The 15,710-nt window shown below is 35.4% G+C and overlaps 1 protein-coding gene across 15 annotated transcripts in view; it reads right to left on the reverse strand.

The window, feature by feature from the left end:
• KLF12 (Kruppel like factor 12) overlaps nucleotides 1-15,710 on the reverse strand; it is a 371,797-nt gene that overhangs the window by 190,430 nt on the left and 165,657 nt on the right. The gene's annotated exons all lie outside the window — the stretch shown is intronic.

The raw sequence follows: 15,710 nt of genomic DNA on the forward strand, positions 1-15,710 counted from the left end.
TTCTCTGCACCTTCCAGAATAAAGCAACACATGCTGGTTTCCTAACTTTTTCAACCCTACTTCTACCACCACCCTCAAAACTCGTCTTTCTCATGTTATCCAGATTCTATGTAATAAAGGACCCACAAAAAGGAGAGGCAAAAAGGAGCAGCTGTGAATACTTACCATTACATGTTTTCCTATCTCATATGTCTCTCAGATCAACTTAAGATAACATTTTTTATTATTATTATTTGTATATAGTGGGAAGAATACTAGGTTTTGACATTTAAATATTGAGACTTAATTTCTTTGACTGAAATGTTTAAAGAATCAAATGTAATTATATGTTAAAAGACTACAACAAATATGTTAATCATCACAGGTCTCACTTGCCCTGTCAATTCAATAGTATCTCCTAACACAAAACCCATGTTTTTTAGCTTGATAAGTTTTAAAGTAACTCAAATATTTTAAAAGTACCTCCCAAAGCGATTAAATAACAGACATATTAAAAACCCATGCAGTAAGCTTCCTGGACACTGTGTCTTTCAAAGTTATCTCAGTTGTCCTCTACATCCTTCTCTTAGAAGGAAGGAAGCATCCTCTTGATTTATTAAAAATCCAAAAAAATAGCAAACCTCTATTATCACACCTAGAAGTTATAAAGAAAAAAGGAGCTTCCAAATCAATGGACTTCCTATGTGTGTCTGCAGGACCAGTAATTAGCATTATGTTTTTAACTGCACAAAATCTTTTTTTTTTTTTTTTTTTCATAGAGAAGTCATATGCTTTGGGCAGTGCAAAGAATCTGAAGGATTTCTACTATTGTATGAAGTTGTTTTTTTTTGGTACCCAGTTTCTATTTAACTGAATGAATTTATTGCCTAGTTTCAGGTGAATTATTTTTTCATTTATACTGATATAACCTTGAAGGAGTAAAATCTCGATTCTTGCCCATCCTTGCCTTAAAGATTTTACATATGAATTGAGGTCAAAGCTGTGTTTGCTCGTTTTTCCTTCTCTCGGTTTTCCAATATGAAAAAATGAAGACCATAATACTTGTTCTAGTCACAATACTCACTGAATTAATACAAACATGAAATTATAATGCACAAGAAAGCTCTGAAGCATGCAAAAGATATTCACAGATGTACAATGGTCCTCAGGAATAGCATGTCCAACTCTTTATATAGTAAAGTACACCAGTACATAACAAAGTATAATATCCTAAAACTTGAATTATACACATAACCTCATATTTTCAGGGTTTTCTCATGTATATCTGCTCAATGTCCCACACTCTCAGTTTTTATTTAAAAATTGAATGAATAAATAAATAATTGGGAACTATAAAGCTATTGTAGAAGAATAACTTATTTGCAAAACTAATCAGATTAAATCATTCTGACTCATGAAAGACACAGAATAAATGGTTCAGTTTTAAGCACATGTGTTTTCTCTGCTTGAATTACCCACGTAATTGTAGTTATGAAGAATCAGGCTAAATTCACTGCACATCTATAGCATTGTTATGATTTCAGTAAAATGGAAAGTCTCTAGAATCCCACTCATACCATTTTAAGACTAACTGAATATATATGACAGAGCAGCACTCAAGTAACTCCACGGGTCCATAAAAATAATGGACCCAAAGTAATCCCATGGATTGTTTCCATAGCGTTACACAGAATCATAATGAAGTCATATTAGATAAATGAAATGGCATAAAGAATTTGAAAGGGTGTGAAGCATGAAACTCAAATGTCTAACCACTTAACTATAACACAGCTTTTATGTTAACAAATATCAATAATTCTAAATTTATCTAAATGAATTCTAGAACAGCTGAACGGGCTTGAAAATTCAGTACCACAGCAAAAAGTGGGGAATAGCACAAATAAGAAGGTGAGGAAGGGAAGAAACGAGTATAGTATGTTAGCTAAGAGTGAGGAGAGCCCCAGAAGACAATAAAACAGTACTAGGCTAGCATTATTACTTTATTTATATTACAAGTAACACAGTTCTGTTGTCCAAACAAAATGCTGAATTATACCTATACCCTCTTTTACTCTGAAAAATCTGCTCACAGATGGCGGCCTATACAAGGATAAGTCCTATTCACACCAATGTTTTTCCACATTACATCCACCTACCCAAGAAAGTCTTTCTCTCTACAGCTGTATCTCCTCTGTACCTCCTCTCCGAACCCTGACATCAAGACTCAGGTCCATCTCCGTCTATCACCAGGCCAGTACTTCCTGGTGCCAACACTAGCGTATACCACGTAAATAAATCCATGATGACTTCTGAAGATCGTGTCTCTCCACAGCTCTACTTAAGATCCTAAACTGTATACTTACTGGCACCCGAAATGTGCACGCGCTTAAACTATTTAGCTAAAGGCTAAATGCTAGAAGCCCTGGGTTATAATCTCACAATTGCCAATTATTACCTCTAGTATTTAGGCAAGTAATTGCATTTTTCCAATTTATCATGTGAAAAATGGTGATCACGATACTCTGCTCCATTTTCTCAGTGAATATATGCAAACATGGTAACACACAATAAAGTATTCTGAATTATGCAAGGGATACATACAGATGCAAAGCAGTACCGCTGCCATCATTTTACTTCAGACTATGAACTCTGAAGAAGCCAAAAGTACACTTCCAACACCAAAAAAAAAAAAAGTAAGCCTAGATTAACCAAATTAGATTCAGTTAATCAACAGAAAACATTATTTTAATAAATGTTTTACATGAAAAATGATAATAGTGAGAATGATTCTTCAAAATCTGCGAAAATCAATCGTTTCCCATGACTGCTTCACCTAGGATGCTTCTAGCATTTGTTATGGCTCAGTATCACAGAAAATCATCATTTTCTTGAGTTCACACACAGCCGCTTCTAACACTGAGTTGCTGTATGATCTCTGAGAAATCACTTACCATTGTTAATGTCTACAATTCTCACTGATGAAGCAGAGAGGATCACTGCAGGATTACCCGAAGTGTTAGACGAGATGACATAAATGATCTGGCATGCAGACATGCCCATTAACGGTACCCTCCGTAGCTATTCTTACTGGGAAATTTAATATTAGGACCATCCAAATAAACTGTGAGGCTCCTTCAAGTCAGGATATTGCCTACCTTGATCCCTAACAACCTGCACCATAAATGATTCTTTTGAGACTAAATTAGCAAATAAATGTGCTTCAAGTCAAGCTGAGAGTTAATACATATGATGCAATTTCAGTTCAATTAACTGCTAAATTGGGTGGATAGTGACTATATAAAGAGTCAATAAAAGTGCAAAAAAAGAGAGAGATCAATGGACATACTTTATGGAAGAGAGATTTTTTTTTGTCCTGGGACTTGGAGGATAACCATGACCTAAATAAATAGCAGGGGTATTAGGTTGAGAAAACAGCTATAAAGTAATATATATACTCTTTAATTTTCCCAGAAACTCCATGAGGTAAGGTACTATTATAATCTCCATTTTTCAGATGAAGAAACTGAGACAAAGAGAGAGATGAAGTACCTCGATTAAGTCACAGAAAAAAATGGAGCCAGGACAAAAATACAGGCAATCTACCTTCAGGGTCCATACACTTAACCACAGAGAGTGACAGAGGAAACTCCCAAAATTTTTAGGGAGGAAAGTGAGTATGCCTCACTCTATCATTTGTAAACAACAGTATCCCCTGACTAGTTCAAAATATCAATTCAGAAAATCTTTTGGTAGGTCAGAGAATCAGGCAATGCCACATAGCTGGAAACAGTACGGGTGGAGAAAAGTCAAACCAAATCACAAGCTTCTTCCAGTGAAAACACCTCCACTACTGTCTTCCACTATTTGATGCAGAAAGATTGTCACAACCTTCCCCCAAAGACCCAGAAGTTCCTGCTACTACACTTACCCAAAGAGCAGTCTAAGAGCAGGCAGCCTTTCATCGCTACCGTTTTATCCCTCTGTTGGGTAGTGCAACTGACTGAAAACAAGTCCATACCTTAGCTGCAAGAGAGTCTAGAAACAGTGGGGGTTTTGTTGTTGTTGTCATTTTTAAATAGTCTATCTTAAGTGGATTGGAATCACAATATGGGAAGCTAACAAAACGTCAAGATGATAAACAAAAGATGTCAGGCTATCACAAAGGGCCACTACACACTGATAACATGTAGGCTGAGAAGTTTTGGTTAACAATGTCATAAAGCTACATAAAGTAGAGTCAGATCATAGAGGTACAACTTCACTTCATTTGGAAACAATTTACTCTTTCTAACAAAGACCATAAGTCTCTTAGTAAGGCATTTTTCGACACATAAAGATGGTAATTCATGTAAGTAAAAAACTAGAAATATCAATTACTTGGTGACTTTGTCCCCAACTATTTCAAAATGTTATAGCATAATAATATGCATCATTTTTTCCTATAAGAAATAGTAAAATATATTAATTTAGGATATTGGCCATGTTATATATCACATTTTGCCTCTTATAGTTTTCTAATACTTTTGTAAATAATATTCCAAGAAAACGTGAATTTTGAATGGTGGCAATATAACTTATCTTTGTGAAAATAAAAATGTGAAATAAAATACTTTGTTTCTCATTCTTTTTGTTTAGAGAAAATTAGCTACATAGGATGAGATACAGTATTTCTGAGCAAAGCCCAAGAATACAGAACTAGACACTTATTTTTAAATGTGAATTATGAGTAAAGCAGGTAAACATATAGATTGACAGTACAATATTTAAACTGATAATGGAATCATGAAACAACATAATTTTGGAGTGTCATTAATATTAAACCTTTTTTTAAAGATTTATGGACATGTATTTTAATTTATATACACAAAATATTTTACATCATGAAATAGGGAGATTCAGACTAACGATAACAATTTCAAGAGCAGTTGCTTTTTATTGATTATTTAATATACAGCATACTATGCTAAGCATTCTATAATTTCATTTTTTTCTATTTGAATTCTATTCCCTTTACTATACCTGAATATAACTGTAGGAAAATATTTCATATCCTTCTCAGGAACATTTCTGCAGTTCAAAAACAGTGTACGGAATGTGAATATACCTCAAGGACAATATTCCCAGGAGGATAAGGCAAACTCTCTACTTATATCTATTTTTGGAATATCAATGTGATCAGAAGCCATTGTGGCAAATAAAATTTGATGGAAGGGAGATAAGAGCAAATGACAACATACAGTCACCCAATATGAATGGAAACATAATTACCTCTATATCTATTTTATGACTTCATAAAACAACAGACATTAAGGGTTTTGCAACATTACTGATATTCATTTCATATTAATATTTCATATTTATAGTGATGATATATATGAAAATCATATTCCTGTGCAAAATAGTTGATGGTAAAAGACTAAAGAAAATTTCAGGAGATACCCAAGTTTTTAGTGAGTATAATATTGACTGGAGGAAAAAAATATATGATCTTCTATATGAGAAGGTTGTATGTATGGGCCTGAAGATAATTTCCAGACTGCTGGGTCTCTAATGTGCCAGTAGCCACTGCATTGTTCATAGAAAATACTTCGCCTCTTTTTTTTTTTTTTTTTAGTAAATAAAATATTAATGATCTATTTTTAAATATTCTGAATAATCATCTTTTATGAAATTATAACAAACTTGAAGTAACCCAGGAGACTTGTTTTACAGCTTTGCTGTAGCTGACTTAGACAAGGGAGTTTGGAGGTTTAAACACACAGTTGCATTAATTTCTTTCAAACTGAAAATAAGATAAGTATATAACTGAGGTTTAAAACAAAGGAAACCTTAGAAAAGTACATTCTTTATTTTACTTTTAAAGAATAAGATTCATATTTAGCAGACATGCATAATCTCAGTCATCATCTTTATGGCTTTATTGAAAAAAAAATCGGTTATGACAAGAACACAGCAATGAAATTGAAATTTGAGAGATGGAAACAGAATTGATCATGGGAACTGATATGAGTCACCTGACAATCAGAGTTCATTTACAATTGCTGGGTAATACATATTTCTTTACTAAGAAAATATTCTGACAATATTTCCTTAAGACAAGAGAAAGGACTGACCAGTGGATCAGAGACAGATTCATTTTTCCACAGGCCACAGACACCACCACTCAGCAAGACAATAAACTGATCAAACTTGCCACTAAGTTGAATGTGCGTTGGTAGCAAAGTACACATTTTTCTCAGTGAAAAGCAATAGTAATTTTTTTTAAAAAGCAACTGTTGACATCTTTATGTTGTTACATATTTATAAAATTCTGGATCCTCAAAATCTATGACAGAGAAACAAAGAAGTTTTGTAGAAGGTGACTCTAATATGTGGTTGTCAGCTCTGCTCAATTTGTTGACTCCTGAAATTGATAGACACACAGTAAAATAAAGTTTTGCCCATGTGACAATCAGGCGATATTTCTGCAGATTTTTACCTATTATTAAATAAAAACATTATTTTATATTAAACAAACAGATCTTATATAGTAGGAAATTTTTTAAATCTTAAGTAATTAAGATAAAAGAGAGAGTCCAAGAGTTCATACTTTACTGCAGGCTAATATGGACAATGGCCATGGAATCTCTGTAGGTAAATTTGCATTTATTGGAGTCCTGCACTACTAATTGTCATAAGATCTGCTTAAATCCTTCTTAAACATTAAAATTCTTATGTTCTCAGACATAAGAATTCCAGTTTCTGATCTGAATAAGTATGGGCCTTGAGCACAGGCGATCAACAGGACTGGGATGACAAAATACAAATAACCTTACCTTCCACATAAAACTTCTTGCTCCACAGTCAGAAGAAAGGTGTTGTGAAAGCCAACACTCATCAAAGAAGCATCCATCATTAAGTAAAAATAAGGCTATTTACTGACACAAAGCTGCTGCTATAACAAGCAGGTCTTTTAAGAAGTTACTTCTCATTTGAACTATCCGAAGCAATCGCTGCTAAAGTCTCCCTTTAGCCATTCGGTTAAGTAATCCATACTAGCTCTCTTGTACGAATGGGTATAAATCCTCAGTTTCCTGCTTTTTTTATTTTTTTACTGTGGTAATGAACACATAATATAAAACTGACCCTCTTAACCAATTTTTATGTGCATTTAGTAATGTTAATAATATCTGCACTATTATATAACAGATCTCTAGAACTTTTTAATCTTGCAAAACTGAAAATCTTGTCTCCATCAAAGAACTCCTCATTGCTGCCTCCACGTAACCCCTAACAAGCACCGTTATATTCTGTTTCATGATTGTGAGTACTCTTGATGCCAGCCTTTTACTTTTAACCTATCTGTATCTTTATATTCAAAGGGAGTTTCTTATAGACAGCATACAGTTGGGTCTTGCTTTTATTTTTAATCTGACAATCTGTCTTTTAAAAGGAGTGCTTAAATCATTTGCATTTCACATAATTATCAACATATTGTGTTTAAATGTACCATCTTGCTATGTTTTCTATTTCTCTATCTGTTCTTTGTTCATTTTTTCCTCTTTTCCTGCCTTCTTTACATAAAATTGAGTATTTAAAAAAATGTTTCCAGTTTATCTCCACCACTTGTTTCTTAACTATAGCTGGTTGTTTTATTTTGTGTTTGTATTTGTGTGTGTGTGTGTGTGTGTGTGTGTGCGTGTGTGTGTGTGACTGCTCTAGAATTTGTGGCTATACACCTTTTAACTTAGCACCGTCCACCTTCAAATAATACTGTACCACTTCACATATATAACAGTATATTTCGTTCGTTCTCCCATCTCTGTGCTACTGTTGTTACTCATTTCAATCAATGTTATAAACTCTATAATGCATGCTTATCACGTTTGCTTTGAGCAATTTCTTTTAAAAATAGATTTTAAAAATCTTTTGTATTTGCCTAGATATTTACCATTTGAGTGCTCCTCATTTCCTGCGTAGATGCAAATTTCTCTCTAGTGTCCTTTTGCTTCCACCTAAGCTAGCTTGTTCTCCTGTCCTGAATGGTGTCTGATACCAAGTCTGACTTTTGTTCCTCTGTATGTCAGGTATATTCCCCGCTTCTCCTCCAGCTGCTTTTAAGACTACTCTTCATTGCTTGTCTTTGGCAATTTGATTATTATATGATCACATGGGGTTTCTTCTGCTTGGGGCTCAACAAACATCTTGAATTTGTGAGTTTATAATTTTCTTCACATTTGGATACCATCCAGCCAGTTTTTCTTCAAATACTTTTTCTGACCCCTCCCCACTCCTAAGAGTCCAATTATACATGTAATTAGACAACTGGAGATTGTTCCATAGGTCGCTGAGGCTCTGTTCATTTTTTTCAGTCTTTTTCTCTATCTGTTCAATCTGATCAATTTTGATCTAATGCCAGTCATTGTGAGTTTAATATTACTGAGGCCTAGATCCTGTCTTCTTTCAGAGTACTGGATTTGGTTAAGCAAATCCAGTTAAGCAAGTAGCAGATCAGTTTGATTCTTCCAAGGCTTGCTTCTCAGGCCTGTCCTGACGAGGTCCATACCAGACTACTGTAGGACTAATTCAGCCCCATCAGTAAGCTCTGCCCCTTCTGAGACCTCTATCAAACACCCTAGGTATAAAGACGTCTCTCCATCATGGTCTGTGTGAATTTCATGAGAGCTCTAAGGACTGTTCAGCTTACTGTGTTCCTTGCTCTTTCCTTGCCTTCCTCCACAAACAGGCAGATCATTACTCAGCCAAACCCAAAGGAGACCACTGCATGTCTGGTGCCCTCTCTTTGTACAACTCTTTCCTCTCCATTACTAACCTCCCCAGATTCCCCTGCCTGCTTACCTCAGTGTGACTGCTGGGCCCTGTTTGGCTTCTCCCTCCCTCCCTGCCTTGACTCTCAGCAGTAGGTTGAGACATTCAGAGTTCACCTCTTTTTTTTGTGCCCTGCTCCCAAGGATCACAGTCATTAAACTTCTTGATGTCCAATATGTAAAAAACATTCCACATGTTTTGTCTGGTTTTCTAGTTGTTTATGATGGGAGGTCAGTTCCCATAGCACTTAATCTCTGGTGGTCAGAAGCAAAAATTCTCCAAGGGTTAAATAAGATATTTTTCTGAGGCACTTTATAAACTGTGAATCGGTATGCAAATATTAGCACAAGAAAACACATCTTGATATAGAGAAACACATGCCTCATGGTCAAGATTTTTTTTTCATTCTACTGCAAAGATTAGCAAATGAAGGAGAACACGATTATGCATAAGCTGAAATATTCTGGAAAGGTTAATTTCCCCCAGATCAAAATTCCCAAATTACTCAGTACATGAAGTTTCTTTAAGAAGTGTTCCTTTTTACAAAGCAATGACCCTATAAAAATGCAAATACTTAGCTCTCACAAAGAATAGCATTATACATTCTCCTCAGTTAATCAGACTATAGTTAGAACTAGACATCTCTTGGTACCATGAACCATTACAGACAGAACAGAGGGTTGGATGTCTGAACTGAGGGTGGAGGAGAATGAAGTTGAAAAAGAAAGTATATTACTAATGGGAAAGAAGGAGGGCAAAATTATCGACTTCACAGCTTTGCCCAGGGCAGGCCCCGAGGGAAAGGATTTGTCTGCCTGCTATATTTCCCTCTGGTACTATCTGTAATTACTATCACAGCTCATTGATTTTCAATTCTTTCTATTAATACATTTATTGGCCATTCTGACATTATTAAAATCAGTTCAACTCTGCTTCTTCAGTGGAAGATATCTCTTCCCTAAAATATGAAGTTTGCAAGTGCAGGTATTTTTTTTTTCTGCTTTTTTTCTTTAAATGGTCTTCTCATATTAGCAATCACACAGATTCTGCATATGTTTTTCTTTGAAGCCAGATAGGGACATGCAAAGATTTCACTACAGATCAAAAGATCTCAAACAGTGGGTTATCAGGGAATATTAAATGATAAGTAAATTTATATGTCTAAGATAATTCTAGCAATTTACTAGCTATGTTGGATCCTGGCCCACAGTAGGGGAGGCAGTAACGAGGTTCTGTAAAAGGGTAACGCGAGTGGCATTTTTATAATGCCTTCTCTTCTGATAAAGTCATTACAGTAGCGCCATCTTATGAAGCTTTTACACACAGAGATATATTAAATCTTGGTTAAACATAGTGGTTTACTAAGGAACAGAAAAAGTTAGGTTTGTTGTTGTTTTTTTCCTTAAAGCTACTGAATTTTAATGTTACTACCTATCTTAAATAAGCATTCCATGGCACATGTCTAGGTTCAGCTACAAAACTTATACCTGTCTATTTCTTTAAGCCTAAGAATTGGGGTCTTTTCAAAACAGCACCTATCTCAAAATCCTGTCGATTCTACAATGTGGCACTGGCTCTCACATATAAACGGCATCTGAATTAATCACTATTTATCGAGCCCTGTCTATCTATAAACTTCTTGTATGAAGAATAACAAGAAACACAAAGCACAAGCTCTGCTCTTAAAGAAGTTGTAATAGAATCGGCTTAATTTTACTAGTCAGTTCTTTATCCTTAACACCTTTATGAATGTCCCACAGAACAAATGTTACTACAAAAGGTTTACAAATGTTACTACAAGCTGCCTCCAGGGAAAAGATCATTATGTGTGACAACTAAAGTTAGGGAGCTCTGAGGTATATCTATGGTCTGACCAGGGCTAATATTTTCTGCTAGTAGGGCATGGAGAATATAATTCAAGCTATACCTGTCTGCTATCATTTCTATATCCTTCCCAGCCACATGGCTGTGGCAGACATTGGGTTCTCTTCTCCGATGAACACATAGGGGTCTTTCACCATGCTATTACTGATTGCTTGGAACACCTAAAATTGCCAAAACTCCAAATCTCTTTCTCTTTCTCTACCACACTATTGCCACTAGTCTACCCACCACAAGGATCAGAAGAGCACTTGCCTCTATGAGAGAAGAGACAAAGTAACCAAGAGTTTCAACACTGTTGTGGTTGGTCCAAGGACTCAGGTCAGCTCCTTTCCTGTGGCAGATTCTTCAGGCCTTAGAAAACACCCACTGAGGATAAGTAAGAAATGTTTCTTTCATGTCTCCCTCTGACATCTCTGCACCTATGTATTATTTTTACATTTTTACTTAGAGAGCTCTTTTCTTTTTTAAATGTTACTGTAACAAATTTCAAACATCTACAAAGTTAGGCAGAATAATGAAACAAGTCACCTTGTACCCATCACCCAGCTTCGATAATGATGTTATCACGACCAATCTCATTTCTATACCCATCCATTCTTCCCTCCATTTTATTTTGCAGCAAATCCAAGACATTTCATCATTTCATCTATAAATACATCAATAACTATCCTTAAAGTGTACAAACTCAGAACGCTTTTAAAAAAAAAAATAGTCCCAATTACCATCATTACACCAAAATATTATGTCATTTTTATGTTAATTTAATGATTGATTTATGGCTTCATTATTTTCCCCACAATATAAAATCTAATCAGAATTTGAAACATTTCTCCAGATATATTTAAATAAAAACTCAAATAAAAAATAAGGGTTCCAATCTTTTAGAGCTAAAAATTAACATAGATGTTGAAATCTCTAGTAAGTAACCTTATGAGAATTGCAACAATAGAAACTGAAGCAATAGAGCCCTTTTTATTCCTGTTTTTCTTCATAAGGAGAACATGTATTCAGCACCCACCCTACGCAAAAGGCTCTTGTGAGGCTGGGTAATTCACTTCCCTTTCAAGTGAGGAGAAATCAGCAGATGAAAACCAAACAGGACCCACACTGCTGGCACCTGGCTGAGCAAGCATCTGAACTCAGATCTATCCCTCTTTAAAGTCTATGAATTTTTACTACTGCACACAAGTTGCTTCATCGTAGCAGGATTATTAAACTCATAATTGGAAACGCTTTCTCTCATTCCTTGCCCACTTTCAGATTCACAGAATGTCAGACTGAACCCGGGAAGGCCTCTTCTCCAACACTCCCACTGTACAGACGAGGACCTAGAGAACTGGAGATATGAAGTAACCTCTTAAAGCCATTCAAGCTGGCAAACCGCAGGGCCAGGAACAAAATCACATTTCATGTCTTTGAGGCAGTACCATTTCTCTACATACCGCCTTATATCTGAATCTAATAGTTTCAGTATTCTTCTATCTGCTTTAGTCCTTTGCTTAATAACTTGTTAGAACATCCAAAAGCTGGCAGCGTTTGGGAAGCTCTTGTAATGGCAGGACATGAGTGCCAAAAGTCACAGACAAAGTCACTGCAACACTCCTTGCTGTGCTCCTGAAGTGTATCACAAGAGCGCATGCCCTTCCCGTGGACTGCTTAGCAGCATGTGCTGTGTTACTGACAAGCCTGAAAACCGAAGTCACGTTTCAGGAGACTGCAGTAACAATCGACTTAGATATCACAAAACTAAGGATGTGAGAATCTGAGAACGCCAAAGAGAAGGCACACAGAGTTGGTGTCAATATGCCACCGTATCTATCCAAGTCACATGGGTACAAGACGAAGACCTCCGCTCCCGGTGAGAATGTGGCTTTCCAATATTTCCAGTTCTTATGTTCACAATAGCCCTGGGAGGCAGCTCGAGCAGGTTTATACCGAGGTATTGACTGGCTTCCTATTTTTCACTATGCTTGGATGAGTTGAACAAAGCAAGTATTTACTGAGCACTTACCATGTGCCAGGAACTACTAAGAAAATATAAACAGTCCTTGCCCTCTAAGAACTTACAATCTGATTGAAGAAACATGACCACATATACAAAGTGGCTAATCTAGCTCTGAAATATTCTCATCAGGTCCTGAATTCCCTGGGCAGGGGGACATGTAGAGACCAGTTGACAGCAGAAGACCCGAGAGACTATTTACAGCAAGCAGGAGAGGATAAGCATATGCCTTCACATGCACTGAAACGTGAGCTTCGTGTAAAGTAGCATGTTTCTTTATAATGCTGTGGTTGCCTGAAAGGCAGACTAACTCTTCTCCCCCACAAGACAAGGTTTATGTCTGTGACTTATAAACAAAGACTCAAAATTAGGTTTTCCAGAGTGGTAACAGACTCCAACCAACTTTAGGCTTTCTCATTCATGGTTGTGATGCATAGCTGCATTTCTATAACTTGTTATTCACTGTTACTACTAGCATGTCTCAACTTTTTCAAAAGCCAATAATCTCACATTATTTTCATTTCACCACTATGTTTACATTTTCTTGAAGAATACAACTCCAACTAGCCTTAATAGTAAATGAGGAAAGAGTCTAGTAAGACTGAAGTCAAAAAACCTTCAGAATCCTAGCATACCTTATCTAAAAATAGTTGAGATTCTGAAATTATATAGTCTATCACTCATCCCATTATCTCCAATGAAAAAACTCTAGTGAAGTGACCAAAGAGAATTCGCTAAGTTTCTAGATTACTATCTTCAATTTTAAAGAAGAATTGATTTAAGGCATTACAAATTACTAAATATAAATTATTGGATTCTGTAAGCACTTGTCATAATACATTTAATTAAATACTGCTGGCTGATTCTCTTGAAGTTTTACAGTAAAACAGAATGAAATATATCTGTTACATATTTAAGAAGTACACAAAAAAAAACTAAGAAAAATAATAAAATCAAGTTTCTAATTCTCTCCAACATATGCGGTCTAAATTAGGGTTAAAATACCAACATCAGCTCCATTCACAAGGACGAAAGTAAATTTTAATAAACAGGCATTAAGTAAAATCTATGAACCTACAATTTTTCCTGTCCCGATCTCAGGATAGAAAAATAGTTTCTATAAATAATGTGACATGAGGTTCTTATTCACTCTGTGAAATCTCTGGGAATATTGGCTTTTGTTTTTTTGTGCACTTAAATCTTCCATGCAGACCTTAACTTAGAGAGAATGCAGTTAGTATTAATATGATGGCTAAGTGGAGGGCCAAGGGAGGGAGGGAGCAATTAGGGAGATCGTTTTATGAACATTATAGATGTCCAACCAATATACTGTATATTTGAAACGAACTTAAATAATTTTATTTTAAAAAATGAAAAATGAAAAATGATAATAAAAGGGAATCATCTATATCATTAAAGATCCCCAGGACTGGTGACAACAATACACTATCCTGGCTTTGACTAGTGGTCCAGGTAGTATTTTCTAGGTAGTATTTTCTGACTTATTTGCCTTCCTCCAACAGGCATAACTTGAGTAGATCTAATGCTATTCAGCTGAAGAATATATGTATTATGAAATTAAAAACATTGTGAATATACCACTTTTCCATCTGCAGTGGAAAAATGGCTATCCTCTGAATGAAATATTATGGTTGGTATCATTTGTTAAACTTAAAGATGGGTTGTGCACAAATATATTCCGTTAAACCGATACTAATGCATTTAAATTAAAAAAAAACAAAAACAAAAAAACCAAAAACAAAAAAAAACCCCAGAACGCCAAAGAAATAAATCCTTCTTGTGGTTCCGTTAAACAAAAAGGTAAGAACTACTGACTTTGTTGGTTATTATTGAGTTTAACTTGATGAGTCAGGCTAGAATATCCAGGTGAAAACTTAACTTTCTCTGAAGGCTTGTCTACACTGAACAAATAATATTAATAACAGCCACATAGTCTTTTCTCCAGTGATGCTATATTGCCTGAGTCTTGGACTGAACAGATGAGAGTCAGTCATTATGTCACATACAGAACTGTAGAGTTGTACTATGGGTTGATGTAGTCCAAAGTTCATTTCAGAGCTGTGACAATCAACACTGAACATAAAGGTGAAATGATATCCTCCACATGACAATGGTCTGTTTCATATACAAGCTTACACTAAAGAAGAGAAATATATACTGAAATGCCATACACTCTGCCACATATTGCTCAGAAATGAGAAAGTTATTGGAGAAACCCTCTAAATGCCGCATCCAGATCCACGCCCTTGGATGCCCTCATAGAAATCCTTTTGGTACAACAGCATCTTAACCTCTTGAATGAGATCCCAGATGAATTCATGACCACTGATTTTTGTAACAATGAAGTTTCATTCACATTTAAAAAATGTTTTGATTGTTCAATTACAAAATAGTGCTCATGTTTAGTTTTGATTTTTTAAATATGATACACTAATCAGATTAAGATGCAATATTTATATAATTTATGTCCTTTTTTCAGATCTGTACTGCCACGGTGTTGGTGGTTTAATAAGATAGGCAGGCAGTGTGCACTCAGATACACGAGCAATGCTTGCTTTCTTAAAAACAAAATGTGGTCAGCTGATGCTGCAAGCAATCACACTGCCCTTATGATTTTAACTAGTAAGGCTGTAAATGTTAAAATGTTAACAACTATAATCTTTAACATCTTTTTTAAAAAAATCTAGCTGTGCTCATAAACCTTTATATTTTTGGTAGCCATAAATTGTCATTTTGGCTATACACTGTTAAACAAGCTTTCTTTTGCTTTTATGCACTTTTCAGACTCATGGACTACAATTTCATCAATGGTCCCCTCTCTTCATGGAGTGAAAAAGGATAAATATAAATGTCAAAAGAGAAATCCACCCAACAGACAGTAACTTTCCCATTCCTGGACTCTGTAATTGCCTAAGAAAGAACCACGTTATTGACATTGAGGTTATATTCCTATTTTATTTTTTTAATGCTTCCTCTTCGCTTTGGATTTTTATTAGCCTTTCAAAACATTCACCAA

This window comes from Pteropus alecto, unplaced genomic scaffold (assembly GCF_000325575.1).
Source record: "Pteropus alecto unplaced genomic scaffold, ASM32557v1 scaffold72, whole genome shotgun sequence".
Taxonomy (NCBI): domain Eukaryota; kingdom Metazoa; phylum Chordata; class Mammalia; order Chiroptera; family Pteropodidae; genus Pteropus; species Pteropus alecto.